This window comes from Penaeus chinensis, chromosome 29 (assembly GCF_019202785.1).
Source record: "Penaeus chinensis breed Huanghai No. 1 chromosome 29, ASM1920278v2, whole genome shotgun sequence".
Lineage (NCBI taxonomy): Eukaryota > Metazoa > Arthropoda > Malacostraca > Decapoda > Penaeidae > Penaeus > Penaeus chinensis.
The window spans coordinates 5,822,898-5,837,897 of record NC_061847.1 but is presented as its reverse complement, the minus strand read 5'-3'; the positions used below and the strand labels follow the sequence as shown (position 1 = coordinate 5,837,897).

General features: G+C 44.9%; 1 protein-coding gene across 2 annotated transcripts in view; it reads right to left on the bottom strand.

The window, feature by feature from the left end:
* LOC125040782 overlaps positions 1–15,000 on the bottom strand; it is a 35,964-nt gene that overhangs the window by 14,926 nt on the left and 6,038 nt on the right. Inside the window, exon 1 of one of the 2 annotated variants that reach the window (XM_047635509.1) lies at positions 9,386–9,612. The exons of the other annotated variant lie outside the window; for it this stretch is intronic. The gene's annotated coding sequence lies outside the window, so the exon portion shown is untranslated. Of the gene's footprint in view, positions 1–9,385; positions 9,613–15,000 lie in introns of those variants that run through there. 2 annotated transcript variants of the gene reach the window in all.

Genomic DNA, 15,000 nt, shown 5'->3' with positions numbered 1-15,000 from the left:
TCACCTACACTTAGAATACAACAACAAAAAACATAATAATTAATAATTCTCTCTTTTTTCCTTTGGCACCAAGATCCATTTTCTTCACGCCGGTCGCCGGTGACCTACATGGCTCCACTCCAGGACTCTCGCGAAGGCTTTACTATTCTGATATTAATGCCCGCTTCTGTATGTACTTTCTAATCTACATCTGAATGATAACGGGAAAGTGGGAGGGATGGAGAGGGAGGGAAGGAGGGAAAGATGAAGAGAGAAGGAAGGAAGGAGGGAGGGAGGGAGAGATGGAGAAAGGGGAAAGGTGAGAGGGAGGGAGGAAGGGAGGGAGGGAAGGAGAGAGAGAGAGAGAGAGTTGAGAGAGAGAGAGAGAGAGAGAGAGAGAGAGAGAGAGAGAGAGAGAGAGAGAGAGAGAGAGAGAGAGAGAGAGAGAGAGAGAGAGAGAGAGAGAGAGAGAGAGGAGGTAGAGAGAAAAAGAGAGGATGGAGGGGAGGAAGAAGTGGAATTAAAGTGGGAAAGAGATAAATAGATAGATAGATATATAGAGATAGATGGAGATAGATAGACAGAGATAGACAGATAGAGAGAGAGAGAGAGAGAGAGAGAGAGAGAGAGAGAGAGAGAGAGAGAGAGAGAGAGAGAGAGAGAGAGAGAGAGAGAGAGAGAGAGAAAGAGAAAGAAAGAGAAAGAGAGAAAGTAGACAGTTACCGTGTCACTGTCTGTCATTCCCCCCAGCATTAACACTCACGGCACTTCCTGGTAAGCCCGAGGGCCAAACCTCCGCGTTACATCATCATCTCCCAAAGACGTACGGGACATCTTAATGACACTCACAGGGTCCAAGGGGCTTCACTCCGAGGGTTTCCAGGTTTCCACACATCTTTCCTTCTCTCTCTCTCTCTCTCTCTCTCTCTCTCTCTCTCTCTCTCTCTCTCTCTCTCTCTCTCTCTCTCTCTCTCTCTCTCTCTCTCTCTCTGGTGGAACTTCCTCGAGGATTAAGCCTTAAAATCTCGGAAAAGTTCCTTCCATATTCATGTCTCTCCCTTTTCCGAGCCTCTTTTTCGACACATGATTCAGGAATGATTCGCAGTTATGGAGTCGTTACGGCGGCGTTAACGGTTGTCGTTCGTACTCTTGAACACCCTCTTCACTATCATCTTCTTGTAAGTATACACACTGTGTCACGCAACACTCTGCTTCACTACGCAACAGTGGAGTAACTTTCACCCTTGACCACTGTTATAATGGCTGTAGTTAGATGGCAAGAAACGGCGGTCGTATTGCGTGAATGGGTTTGCTAAGAACTTTCATTTTTTCGTGGTGAAAAGTTGCGTGAAACATAGGAGGTGTACTTTGGATATAAAAAGCTTATCCATTAATAAAGAAAATTAGAATGATCTTAGATCTCAGAACGAACAGTAGGAAGCATCAGAAGACCGTGACGTGAATTTCGTTTCGGCGAGATTATGACAATCACGAGCAGGATCCTCCAACACTGCAGCATTAGAAATCGTTCGCAAATCCCTCTCACAAATCCCAAAAGAACTCGAAGGAAAGAAACTCACTTGCGGTCTTTCCAATTTCTCTCCGAGGACCCCCCCCCCCCCCCCCCTCTCCCTCTCACTCCCACAAGATGTCTCCTTCTGCAGCCTCGCCGGGCCTCCACGAGGACCTAAGTTTACCCTGCACGAGTGACACTTCATGGCAACTTTATCTAACTCAGGGTGGACTTGGATCACTAAGGGGTACAGCTGCAAGAAACTTTTGCCTCGCCAAACTTTACTTAATCCTAAACTTTGTGGGGCAATGTTAAAACACATTCGACAACGAGGCAAATTTAAAAAAGGCTGGATTTGCCGCTGGAAGTCCTTACGCACTTAAAGGAGTTAAGTGGCAAGTGCGCGTGTTTGTATGCGTAGGGAGTGCTTGTTTATTTGTTTGTGAGTGTGTTTGTGTGCGTGTGAGCTCTTGTTTGCTTGTTTATTTTTGTTTGCTAGTGCATGTGGGAATGAGCAAGAACGAGGGAGAGAGAGAGAGAGAAGAGAAGAGAAGAGAAGAGAAGAGAAGAGAAGAGAAGAGAAGAGAAGAGGAGAGGAGAGGAGAGGACAGGGGAGGGAAGGAGAGAATAGAAGAGAAGAGACAAGAAGACAAGAGAAAGCTCGAGATAAAAAATATATATATATATATATATAAATATAGCGAGAGAGAGTTTGAATCTCCACATATACAATTTCTTCCCCTTTTTTCTTCAAGGTGCTACACGTCTTACGAAAAACGAAAACAAAAAAAAAAAAGACCAAACTCATGTTCTGTGGTCACACTCGTGGTCGTTGCATAGATCACACAACACTAATTATGCTTTACTCTCGCCGACTACAGTTTCACTTTCGAAATGAGAAACATCGACGTTATACGTGATAGTATGTACTACGCATAACAGATGTTGTAATTTCACTATTATATTATGTATGTTATGAAGTCCTACATAATTCATTTCACTTTTACAATCGTGTATGAGTGAGATCCGACTAAGACTTTTTACTTTCATTTTTGTGTATATAAATAATATTAAGAATGAAACCATTACTGTTTATGATAACAATGATGATGATGATGATGATGATAACAATTCTGATTATAAAATGATAATGATGATGATGATGATTAGATGGTGATGATGATGATGATGATTATGATGAAGGTGATGGTGATGGTAATGGTGATGATGATGATGGGATAATGATGGTGATAATGATAATGATGATGATGATGGTGATAATGATGGTAATGATGATAATGATGATGATGAAGGTGATAGTGATAGTGATGGTGATGGTGATGGTGATGGTAATGGTAATGGTAATGGTGATGATGATGATGATGATGATGATGATGATGTTGATGATGACGATGACAACAAATACCAGTAAGGAAAAATAAAACATCCAAACGGAAGTCTATAAGCAGGACCCGGCCTCTGGCAAGCAAGAGCGCCAGCGAGGTCGCGACTCCGTCTGATTTCGTTGCATCTGCAGTGTGGTTTGCAACGTAGGCGGGCGCAGAGACTGAGACTGCAACACGGCGTGATTCTATCCACGATATGGTAACCATCTCCGCCCGCACGCCCATGGAAGGGAGCCAGCCATGCTAATGCGCTGCGGACTCGGTCTGGCCGCGGGGGAGGGGCAGGGGAGGGGGGCAGGGGAAGGGGCAGGGGAGGGGGGCAGGGGAGGAGGCAGGGGAGGGGGGCAGGGTTTCGGATTTAGGGGATGTAGGGGGTGGGGCTGGGGTGGAGTTTGGGGGAGGGGGAGGGGTGGTGGTGGTGGTGGAGGTGGAGGTGGAGGTGGAGGTGGAGGTGGAGGTGGAGGTGGAGGTGGAGGTGGAGGTGGAGGTGGAGGTGGAGGTGGAGGAGGAGGAGGAGGAGGAGGTGAAGGTGGAGGTGGTCGTGGTGGTAGTGTAAGTGGTGGTGGAAATGGAGGTGGAGGTGGAGAAGGAGGTGGAGGAGGTGGAGGTGTAGGTGGAGGTGGAAGAGGTGGAGGTGGAGTTGGAGGTGGAGGTGTTGGTGGAGGCGGTGGAGGTGGAGGTGGAGGTGGAGGTGGAGGTGGAGGTGGAGGTGGAGGTGGAGGTGGAGGTGGAGGTGGTGGTGGTGGAGGTGGAGGAGGAAGAGGAGATGGTGGTGGTGATGATGATGTTGACGATGACACGGATGATATGACAACGATGACAACGACGGCGACAACCTCAACGCTGACGACGCTCAGACACACACTCAGAAAAACATACCAACCCCCAATAAAGAAATAAACAAAATTAATATAAAACACACTAGGAAAACAAAAAACAAAAAAAAAACTCCTTCACCACAACCCACACCTCATCAACATGAAATAACATCCATTTTTATCCTCAGACGCCCGGTTCACGCAGTTCACTCCCCCTCCCCCCCTCCCCCCCCCCCCCCCCCCCCCCGGTCCGCCGATTCAAGGCCAAGCCCACGACACCGGAATGAACGCGGGAGTTACCAGGAACGGCAAGAATTTCTCTCTAGTCTTTCTCTCCCATTTCATTATCTCCGATTATCTTCATAGTTAGCGAGACGGGTAGGTTGTTCTTTATATTAATTGTGTGTTTTTTTTTTTTTTTTTTTGGGGGGGGCTGATTTTTTTTGACGTTCGGTTGTGTCTGGACGAAAGAAAAGAGCGCTGAACACGACAAGGAAAAGGCTGGGGGAGGATATGTGTGTGGAATCGTTATTGGATACCTAGCAACTTGCATCTGTAACCGCCATGCTATGTCGTCTCCTTGAACGTTCTTCTTGACCTTGAGGATTGGGAGGAAAGAGAAGAAGAAATTAAATGTTTCGTTCGGCGTAATTCTACAGCGAATATTAACAGCGAATACTTACTGAAGGGTCGTGCGACACGCTATGTGTAGCGATATTCCGCTATGCACCAAACGCTCTGACAATCGATCTATTTACTCATGCATGAATCAATAGCTCGCCATGGGAATAGAATCAGTCCTTGGCTCTTTTTTTTTTTTTTAACTATCAATTTCAAATCTCAGATCTCTCGAAATTGGTTTACATTGGTGGAAAAGTATCGCGTTGCAGTTAACAATGGAAGCTAGAGCGCGAGGGAACTCAGACCAGATCACGTTTTGCGGCTCAGCTACGGAGGCTCAAGTTTCTGTCCGTTTTTACCTTTACTATATAACCTGTTTTGTGCTATATTTATGTTTGTATGTATGCATGTATGTATATATGTGTATATATATATATATATATATATATATATGATTACACACACATATATATACATACACATATATGTATGTGTAAATATATATTCACATACATACATATCGTTCTATCTATATATATATACATACATAAACACACACAACACACACACACACACACACACACACACACACACACACACACACACACACACACACATATAGATATGTTTATATTTATTATATATACATTATATATATACATTATATATGTATATATATACATATAAATATATATTATATATATATGTCTATCTATCTATCTATATACATATAGACAAGCAGGTAAATAGACATATATATCTATACATCAACACCTCAGCCTATATAGTAACTGTATAGAAAACCATAATCATACTCATATGCCATGCAACAATTTTATACTGTAGTGCAGAATCATGATACATATCCACGATCATGCACCAACCCCTCCTGAAAAAAACGTAATTTTACATGCAAGCCTTTCCAATAGCATTAAAAGGGGAAAGCGTTTTGCTTGAAGGATCAGATGTTCTCAGAGGAGTGAAGGCGAGCTGAATATAAAACTGCGCACTCACATATGCGCAGTGTCTCTCACTGGCCGGCCGCAGTACTCGGTGTCGGAAACCGCAAGAATTCAACCATCTTTACACATTTTGCACTATCATTTCACCATCCTTCTCCCCTTCAATAATAATGCTGAAGAAAATTATTTTATACTGAGGGTCCCTGAATTCCGGTGCTTCGTTTTGGTCCGACGATTTTAACCTGTCGCGTCCAGTGCCATGACTAGTAATAAACATTTTCAGGACTATTCTTACTCAAGGCTGGTATCGTATTTTGGTCCCTCGCCTTCACTCTGGCCAGCATTGGCTCGTGACGTCAGCCCCTGATATTAAATATTAATCAGTAAATATTATGATAAATCAGCCGACATTGTCAACAACTTCAATAACCGTGTTGTGTTCAATTGTGTCGATCGTAATGCGTATTAGAAACGACATTTTATTATTTTTTTTATTTTTTTTAATTTCTAAATTCGACCGTGGCTATCGTTGATATTTCGCTACCTGTGATCCATGACTACTGTAAATATACTATTATCGGCGATGTCTTCACGTGAGACTCTCAGGGAGAAATAAAGTTCGTGGTAAAAATAGCACAGTAGAGTGAGAGATCTAGGTCGAGACGGCACTTCACGGCATTTTGTCGCCGGAACCTAAGAGTTTAACGAGAACAACAACAACCTCATTCCTTAAAGTGATTTTCTATGTGTAAATGTATATAGAAAACTCAACCGCTGGAGCTAATTATAAAGAGAGGGAATGAGAGAGAAAAGGGGAGAGATGAGGAAAACAATATTTATGCGTATATAAGTCTATATGTAGGTATGTATGTATACATACACACACATATATATGTATAAACTGTATATGTATGTGTATATATGAATATATACACATGTATATATACATTAAATATATATGTATATATGTATATATATATATATATATATATATATATATATATATATGTAGAGAGTGAGAGGAGGGGGGCGGTAATGGACAGCACAGCAATATAATTTACCACTAAATTGGCGAAAAAAAAAAAAAATAAATAAAGACACAAAACTAAACCAATATGAACCCAATAACGAAGCATTGCAGAAAACGCTGACGACGCTTTCTGCAATTCCCACCGCCGAGGTTTCGATCTCTCCCCAAAAAGCGAAAACCCTCAGAGAATCGGCTGCGTCAAAACAAACTCCCTCCCGTCCTTCAACCTCCCCCCCCCCCACCCTTCCTCCCTTCCCTTCGTCCTTGTTTCCTTCCTATCCCCTTCCCTCCTTTTACCCTTACCTTCTCCCTCCGCCCTCCACCTCCCACCCTCTACCTCCCTCCCCCTTCTCACCACCCGTCCCCTCCCCCTCTTCACCCCCCTTTACCTCCCTCCCCTCCCCTACCTCTCTCCCCCTCCCCTCCCGTTCACCCGTCCGACCGTCCGCTCGCTCGTACGCCAGGCAGCGCCGTCCGTGGAAGTCTGTAACGATCATTCTGCATCTCCGCCGTAATGCATGGGACAGGTAAATTGCCAATCGCCAAACAAAAGACTCTGAGACATAATTATAGGTAGCCGAATTTTTTGGGGGGAAGGGGGGGGGGAGAGGGAGGGGGGGGGGGAAAGGGGACATATTCAAGTATAGTCATTTGTTAAGCTTGTGTGCGGTGTGGTGTGGTGTGGTGTGGTGTGGTGTGGTGTGGTGTGGTGTGGTGTGGTGTAGTGTGTGTGTGTGTGTGTGTGTGTGTGTGTGTGTGTGTGTGTGTGTGTTTTAGATAATAGATAGATGGATAGATAGATAGATAGATAGAGAGATTACAAGAAGCAGGAAATCATATTCTCCAAGCTTTGACCTCCTTCCCTCTTGTTGACCTGTTCCCTCCTCTTATCAGTCTACTTTTATTGCCCTGTATTATATCATTATTCTCTTTTATACCTGGAGACCACATGCACGACCTGCTTATTGGTAACTGAGCCACGTTGCCATGGTAACCAGTTCCCCTTTCTGTGATCTTTTCAAAAGAATATTGCCTACGTGAGGGACAGATTTGATTTTTTTTTTTTTTTTTTTTTGGTGGGATACAACATAAATGAGGTTAAAAGATTAGTATTTCGTAATCCTTGTTATTAGATATTCATCTGAAAAAGTGGAAATTTTACATGTTCATTCGTAATAGGAAAATTCACTAGAAATTGATTTGAGACTTGAGAGAGAGGGAGAGAGGGAGAGAGGGAGGGAGGGAGGGAGAGAGGGAGGGAGGGAGAGAGGAGGGAGGGAGGGAGGGAGGGAGGGAGGGAGGGAGGGAGGGAGGGAGGGAGGAGGGAGGAGAAGGGAGGAGAGGGAGGGAGGGAGGGAGGGAGGGAGGGAGGAGAGAGGGAGGGAGGGAGGGAGGGAGGGAGGGGAGGGGGAGGGAGAGGGAGAGGGAGAGGGAGAGGGAGGGAGAGGGAGAGGGAGGGAGAGAGAGAGGGAGAGGGAGAGGGGGGCAGAGATAGATAGATACAGAGAAAGAGAGAAAGAGAGAAAGAGAGAGAGAGAGAGAGAGAGAGAGAGAGAGAGAGAGAGAGAGAGAGAGAGAGAGAGAGAGAGAGCAAAGAGATAGATAGGCACAGAGAGAGAGAGAGAGAGAGAGAGAGAGAGAGAGAGAGAGAGAGAGAGAGAGAGAGAGAGAGAGAGAGAGAGAGAGAGAAATAGGCAAACAGACAGAGATAGAGAGAGAGAGAGAGAGAGAGAGAGAGAGAGATAGAGAGAGAGGCAGAAGAAAAACATCAAAAACACATTTCACTCTCTCTCCAAAACAACAACACACTAGGAAACTAGATTCTAAAAGCATGTGATTGGGATGGACTGATATTGAAGCATGGCCACAGCATAGAGACATGCTAATCAGTCCCTAGTATCTATTACCTAGCACCTTGCATGACCCGTGAGCATACAGCTGCCGGCCCAAGGCATTCCTGGTCTATTGACAAAATGCTACAGACTGGCTCTCTCTCTCTCTCTCTCTCTCTCTCTCTCTCTCTCTCTCTCTCTCTCTCTCTCTCTCTCTCTCTATCTCTCTCTCTCTCTCTCTCTCCTCTCTCTCTCTCTCTCTCTCTCTTCCTCTCTCTCTCTCTCTCTCTCTCTCTCTCTCTCTCTCTCTCTCTCTCTCTCTCTCTCTCTCTCTCTCTCTCTCACACACACACACTCACGTCTTTCCACTTCCTCACTCTTTCCAGTATAGAGTCTTGCAGATGTTCTCCTATCTACCTTTGTTTAGCTTTTATCTATGTTTTATCACTCTCGATTCCTCCACTCTCTCCTTTTCCATCCATCTTCTGTAAGAAACTCTTGTAAGAGAGGACTAAGTAAACAATGGTGATTACTTGTCTTGTGAGTCTTCTTTGAGATATTTGATTTGGTTTGATCTTCGTTATTATTGTTTTCTTGTTTTTCCTGAATGATGGTATCTTATTTCATAGGCTGTTTATACTTCTTCCACTAATGACGTCACTATCCACTTTCTCATTCTCTTTCAACTAATTACCGTCACTTGCCATTGTGATTACGTCCAATTATCTGTTCTTTGTGCGTTTCTTCCTTTCTTCCCTGACCATCTGTTTCATTTCACCCATAACTCTTCCTCCCCACACCCACGTTTACCCAACAACAAGGATTTCACTTTTGTTGTTCTTTTCGCAGAAGTCCACAATTCCCGTTTCCTTTCCTGCTCAAACTCGCACAAAAATGCCAACGCAAGGATCACCTGAGACACACAAAGGCACTCGAAGGCCCTCAGACGCACATCCCTCCCGCGCCGCAGTGCCTTCGCGGAATGTGCCGCCACCTCGCCCTCACCTGGCTCCCTCTCGCGATCTCCCCGTCGGATCCAGCGCCTCCCCTCCGCCCCCGTCTGCACCTTGTCATCACGCCCGCGGGAACGTTTCATCTCCTTACGCCCTCAAGAGCCCAGCGCCACAACGCCCTGTGGCAAGCCCTCGCCCCCCGACCACCCAGAGACTGCACAGGAGGCCAGACATCGAGCTCCGCGTTCCCTCGCACTGCCTGTCACCTTACTTAGAAAAACAAGGTATCCAAGACGGCTTCTACAGGCCTATCATGAGGCCGGACGACTCAGCGGCTCCTGGTGGCACTAGGTTCCGCCTGCAGGACATCACAAGGCTCCGGCAGAACACTCGAGCATCGTGAAATACGTCATTTAAACGCCGCCACAGACCGTGGGACGCGCGTGAACTCGGAGGAAGGACGCACGATGGTTCCCCTCTGAGTGATAGTGTACAACTAGAGCCTGGTGGCGGGGTAAGGGCTGGCCTCTCTCGCACGCTCGGTCCTTCTCTCTCTCTCTCTCTCTCTCTCTCTCTCTCACTCCCCTCTCTCTCTCTTCCTCCCATTTTCTCTCTCTCTCTCTCTAACCCTCGCGCGCGCGTGGGCTCGGGTTCTCCCACGCGCTAAATATTGATCCCTCCAAACTCTATGCTACGGCCGCCGTCGACCTGTAACACCCTGCCTTGCTTCTTGATAACCCATTATACGGGCTGCTTCGCTGACCTAATGCATGACTCAGAGGACTGCGCTCTTTAATGGAAATATTTAAACCCTCTGGCGCCGAGGCAAAGGTCAGGTCGCCAAAAGGGAAAAGAGGGACGGTTATGTGTGCTCTGGTAAGTTTGCATGAATTCATGAACTGCATGGACGTGAGCAAAATGTGTATACACACGCAGGCGAGGGTGAGCGTGTGTGTTTTAAAAATATGCCCTAAATTGCTAAAATAATAAACAACATCAAATTAAAAATATATAGGATATACGCCACTTTTAAAGCTATCCAATAAGCGAGAGAAATCGAGAAAGAAGAAACAAAGAAAAAGAAGAAAATACACATAAATCTTTGTACCTGACTTGCTCGTGTATGTGAATATCATGAATATCAAATTTACATCATGGAAGCTGGTCATGGAAACAAGGAAATGACCGAGGAAGGACGGGGGCGCGATGCGTTTGATGAAATGGGGAAAGGCTTAACAGGTAGTCTATGTAGGGCACAAGTTAAGAGGCCCTCCCCTTTTCTTTGCGCGTTTGTGTGCGTTTGTTTGTTTGTTTGTTTGTGTGTGTGTGTGTGTGTGTGTGTGTGTGTGTGTGTGTGTGTGTGTGTGTGTGTGTGTGTGTGTGAGTGAGTGAGTGAGTGAGTGAGTGAGTGAGTGAGTGAGTGAGTGAGTGAGTGAGTTAGTGAGTGAGTGAGAGTGTGTTCGTGTATACGCTCACACACTTTCCGCAGATGTACCCAAAGTGTGGCAAACGACTAATTCAAAAAAAAAAGGAAAATAGTGAGCTGATTAATGATTGCCAATATAGACAGTTGTACCCATTACGTGGCTACAGAAGCGTGCTCACTCAACCAATATATATTCAACGAAATTCTATGCTAGCAACAACGTAGGAGACCAGCTAAGCAGTTGCGTCACGTTGCACTTGTACCAAGTTCAATGATACAAGACAATACCAACTCCCTCCCATCCATGGCTCCATAGCGACTAATCTTAAGAGTAAATATGGCAAGCTTCCCCCGAGCACCCAGTAACTGGCAGAAGAATTATATGTCAATCGCTTAGGGTCGGCAATCCTATGACCTTATGTGAGGAAGTCAACCATATAGGCGGTGGCAGGTTCCCGGGTCACTGGGTACTGCATGAGACTTAAAACAGTAGTTTTATTTTTTTATTTTCTGTGTGTTCTCGTTTTTCTTGTAAAATGCGTACGTACGTGCTCATGGACGGGTCTTTCTCTCGATCTCATGGGAAACGTCAGGGCGTCAGAGGGAAAACCATGAGTTCAGAGGGGAAACTTGAAGGAACAAAGGGAAAGGTTCTGAGGGAAGTGCCATGAGTAGGGAGTAAAGGAGGAAAGACAGAGGAAGAGGCGAAGAGGGGAGTAAGGAGAGAGAGAGAGAGAAAGAAAAAAAAAAAAGAGGAGAGGCCAAAAACAGGGTAGGGGGAAATAACAGTGAGGTTATCTGCAGGGAAGAATGGAGTGCATAAACAGGAAGGAGGCGGGGAAGGGGCGCTAAAAGATGGAGAAAGAACAGAATGAAGAACGAACCTAAAAGGTTAGAAGATAGGGGGATGAGGAAACGAAAGACGTAGAAAGAGAAAGAAAGTGCAAGAAAGCGTAAGATTGATGAAACTAGGAAAGAAGGAAGCATAAAACAGAGAGAGAAGAGAAAGAAAGAAAAAAAAAAAAGAGAGAGACAGAGAAATCAGACGATTGAAGGAAGCAAAAACACAGAGAGAAGAGAAAGAAAAAGATAAAGAGGAATTGAGACGGAAAAATGAGAGGAGGAAATTCAAAGAAAGAGATGGAGGCATTCGGAGGAGGCAGCAAGGATCTCCATCAAGCAGCATGCAGACTCAAGCAATGTGGAGTGTTTGAGCCGCCTCTGTTGGTAGTGCTTGAGTCTGTCTCCTGAGCTTGAGTGTGGAAGCAGCAGGAGGCCGTGGAGGAGGCTGTCCTGCTGGGCCTGCTTGCATGCATTCATTTGTTTGTTCATCTGCTTATCATATTCATCTGTTGCAATGGAGGAATGAATGTCGAAATTTGGGTTATTTTTGTATAACCAATCTATTTTTTAGATGTTTACCAAGAGGGTTATGAGACACGTGCGTGCGTGAGTGCGCACCATGGATGCCTGTACACAAATGAACACATATTTTTTAGATGCTTACCGAGAATGGGATGAGACACGTGCGTGCGTGTATGTGTTTATGTGTGTGTGTGTGTGTGTGTGTGTGTGTGTGTGTGTGTGTGTGTGTGTGTGTGTGTGTGTGTGTGTGTGTGTGTGTGTATGTGTGTGTGCGCGCATCATGGATGTCTGTACACACATGGACACACGCCCGAAAAGGTACATCTACATCCATAATTTACCTAGTGTTCATCCGTTGCCCAAAAAAGGTGTGAGTCATTCGACGGTCTGACTCACCAACACCAGGGACTTTTTCGCGAACAGTCTTCCTTACTGTAGAATATACAATACACTGGCTTAACTCTTTCCCTCTCTATTCCTTCTATGTCTATTTCAATTAACTTTTTAATACGAATTTTTCTCTTGTTTTGGTTTATTAATGTTATAGCCCATTATACTTATTTTCTTTGTTAATGCATCCGTGATTTAGGGGGATTTACGCGTTCACTAGCATCTGTTCTTTAAAATTTAAATATTTCGTAATTCTAAGTAATAAGTCAATATACACACGTATACACTACACACTTGCACAATTGTGTGCGTGTCTGCATTAAAGTGCATAATTCCAACTTACAAGTTCATTCATTTAGCACTTTATTGCTGTTATCAAGACGGAACTACTCAGAAATGAAGTCGCAGTTGTAGAAGTTGTAGCAACAGCGGTAACAGCAGTAGACTTTGCTGTTAGTTGGCAACAAAATTCATGGCCATAATGAGGCTCTTATTTTTTTCTTTATTTTTTTTTTCTAAGTATTCAAAAGTCTCTTCCAACAACAAAATACCACTGAGAAGAAAACTACCACTTATGTCCATCAAAGTGTCCATCCCTCATACAGTCTTGTTAAGATAAAATAAAACCTCTACCAACACCGTATCTGCACGTTCTCATGACAGCATGGCAGAGAGATGTGACAACTTTCGTGACACCATGATTGCTGAAGGGCCATCCAGACGGCTCGAAAGAAAGCATAATCATTTACACGACAGCATAGCCCGTTTAACCGCAGCATAACATTTCGTGTGCCAGACCGTCTCCTTTCGTGACTGTTCATAGGGTCCAATTGGTCTCATAATGTATTTGTACTGTAACATGTCAAGTCTAGCTTATCCTCTGACGACTCGCAGACACAAATGGAAATATCAAATGGTTGCTCTTTAATGAATAATAAGATTACCGGCGCTCGTGGCAACCGTGCGCTACAGCTGGTGTATAATCACAACTGTGCATCTGCAAAAAGAAACACGTGAGAGAGAGAGAGAGAGAGAGATCGTAAAATAGAAAGAGAGGGGGAAAAAACACCGTAAAACACTTTCTACTCGTGTGCCGTAATAACAACTGTACTTAGTTATACTCTCTATTTGTTGCAAGATGATTTTTACCTCAAATATGGAATTGCAGGGATCATATTCCCTCGGACCAATAAACAAACAAACAAAATAGACATACCTTCGACACCCCCCTCGCCACCGAAGTCAACCCACGATTTTATTTTTACGTCTGGCAGCGCGCGCTTCTCCGCACCCTCCCTTCCCTCCCCCACATGACCCTCCCTCTCTCCATCCCTCCCTCTTCCTTCCTCCCTTGCCCCGGCCCCTCTTCCTCAATCTCTTCCTTCCCCATCATCCCCCTGTGCCCTCCTCCCTCCCTCCGCCTCCCTCCCCCCGCTCTCCGCCCTCCTCCCTTCCTCCCTCCCTCCCATCCCCCTGCGCCCTCCTCCCTCCCTCCCATCCCCCTGCGCCCTCCTCCCTCCCTCCCATCCCCCTGCGCCCTCCTCCCTCCCTACCTCCCCCTCGCCCTCCTCCCTCCCTTCCTCCCCCTCGCCCGCCTCCCTTCCCCTAATCCCCCTCCCTCCCTCTCTCCCTCCCCCCCCCCCTTGCGAAGCTACGCACCAAAACACGCCGCTCCTCTCCCCACGCTCGCCCCACACGCACTCCAGGTCGCACAAAATGACTCTCACTTTCTTTCATGTTCGTTCCGTCAAGGGAGAATTGGCACGCACTTTCGACTTTTTCAAATTATTTCCTTTTATTGATTTTTTTTTAGAAAACTTTATAGTATTTTCTTCATTATTTTCATCTTGTTTTGTTCTCCCCCATTTTTGTTATTTTTTTTTAAACATTCATTTTCCTTTATTTTTGCATTTTTTTAAATGGTATATATTTTTATCAAGGCATACGGACGAGTTGTTTAAACAGTTGGAGAATGAATAATGATGATGATTATGAATAGTCTGATTTAGAGGCTGTAAAAAAAGTGAAATACTCGTAGTAAATGTAGTAGAATAATCGTACCAGTTGCAGTACCTGTAGGTAGCCGTAGCAGAAGTAGTAATAGTAGTAATAGTATTACTAGTAGACGTTACAAAAATACTACCGTAGTAATACAAGTATTGGCGATCACAATAGAGTATTAATTACAACAGCAGTCGGTGGGGGGGGGGGTATCTTGATAACATACATAGTTCTTATGATAACTTCATTAGCAATGGTAATAACCGCAATAACCACAGCAATAATATCACACAAGTCACAGTAACAACAGTGGCGATGAAGACGAAGTATAACTAACCCCAGAGCGCTAATTAGTATCAATCAAAACAGATGCAGAGGTCAGGCAAGGCTAAAGACCAACGTTTCCTGTTGCTTCATCCACGCACACACACACACACGCACACGCACATGTACACACGCACGCACTCACGCACGCTGGTCTCTCCTCACCTCCACGCGGTGTCCACGTGCTAGCTGTTCATTTTTTTTTCTTTTGTTCCTTTAGCGATTCACACAAAAGTTTTTTTTTCTTGTTATATGGTATTCAAATAACGTATGCGTAAAGGGGGATCTGTTGTGGTGTAAAATCGTAATGGCATGGTGTCGGTATGGTGTTACGTATTATTCGATAATAAAGTGTTATCTGATATTCCCGTGTTATTTGA